Here is a 1,800-nt window from a genome sequence, read left to right on the forward strand (position 1 = left end):
AATCTAGGCAGCTTGCTTCTGTGTGTTCCTTATTTCAGCAAACTTGTTGACGATCCGTTCTCCTTTAAGAAGTATAGGAACTCCAGCATTCCCCGGGCTGTGCGGCGAGAATCTATTCATTGTTCATGGATGATGGTTCATAGATCACAAATCGCTGTGGAGGCCTTGTGATTTTTGTGGAAATCCCGAGAGACATGTCAATTCAAGGAACGATTCTTCTCGTGAGCATCTATCATTGGCGGCCACTTAGCCCGGACGTCTCACAGACCCAAAATTAGAACAGACGGACGGACGGACGGACTGTAGACCAATCTGTTCCCGTCCCGGTTGCAATGGCGGTCCCAACCGCAGTGACCACTCCTAGGCCGCCATCAACAAGATTCCCCCCTAACCCGCCACAGCCGACAACTCCGGCCGATATGGCCGTGGCCCCCGACGCAGCAGCTCCGGTATCATCCGTGGTGTTCCTATTGCTCAAGCGCATGGAAATCCTTCGGCTCCTTCAGGCGTCCTCGTTGTGCCAGTTCTACTTGGAGCAGATCCCGCCGGTTCAGTTTTGGAGGAGCCTGTCGTAGACGACGGTCAGATCCACGAGGGTTCGCGGGCAAAGATGAAGATCATCTGGTTGATCAGCATACCCGAGCTCTGGCTTCGGAATCTCCGAGCCTCCCTCGATCACAGCTCACAGCTTCGGGGACAAGGTGGAACCTCTCCTCGACTCGCGCGAAGTTTTCAGAATCCTCGACAAGCACGAATTCTGGAAAAGTACCGTTCTCCTTCCTTGGTCGGTTCAGAACACAAAACGCCACACAATCAATCGTCGCGAACTCGAAATAAAGCATCGGGGAGAAATGCAGAGGTTATTCTCAAATTCAGGCGCGCGCCAAGCGTTCGCCGACTTCCGTTCGCCAACTTCCGTTCGATGGTTCGCTGAGCGCGGATTATGACGTAGGTCTACGTCAAAAAATTGCAACTCAGACATTGCGTCCTATTTTCTTCCGATCCCGAAGAAAGCTACCTTTACTGTGGAAATCACGGAGTTTTCGCGGGGCGGAATTCCTCAGCTCTCGCATGGGTCGAATTTCGACCGACCGCCAGTCCCTATCCCGGTCCAACATCTATGATCGGCTTCGAGCGAAAAACGGATTAATTCTAGCGAAGTAGCTCGTCGAGGGGTGCCAAGCATTCCGGATACAATGTCGCCCCAGAGTGAATCTTCTGGAACTTGAAATTGATCTGCGGGTGCGGGTCATCATGCAAGTCGGAAGAATTCGTGTCTTCGTGGTCGGATCTCGAGACAGATACTAATCCGATTGAAGGAGCTTCAGGGATTGGTTGCCCAAGATCCACCCTCTCCCCGGGTCCTCTCTCATACTGTCAGTACATAAGATTACCCAAGCCCTTCATGGGGCACATGCACTCTCGTCCTGTTACACGAGGTTTCACCGTCGGCATCTTCGCGGTACCTACCTCGGCTGATTAAAAACAATCAAGAAACATGAGGACGATTGCCTTAATCTGCATCTTCGGAGCGATGGCCTCGGCTTCGTTCTTGCCAACCACGACACCTGCTCCGGAGACGACACCCGCTCCGGAGATTCCGCCTACTGAAGCGCCACCTCCCGTCGAACCCGTGGTCGCTGTAGCCGCAGTCCCCATCCTCCCCGTAGTCGCCGTAGCGCCGGCTCCCGTTGTCCCAGCAGCGCCGGCTCCCGTCGCAGCAGCTCCCGTTGTCCCTGTGGCGCCGGCTCCCGTCGCAGCAGCTCCCGTTGTCCCTGTGGCGCCGGCTCCCGTCGCAGC

This window comes from Galendromus occidentalis, unplaced genomic scaffold (assembly GCF_000255335.2).
Source record: "Galendromus occidentalis unplaced genomic scaffold, Mocc_1.1 scf7180000077500, whole genome shotgun sequence".
Classification (NCBI taxonomy): Eukaryota; Metazoa; Arthropoda; class Arachnida; order Mesostigmata; family Phytoseiidae; genus Galendromus; species Galendromus occidentalis.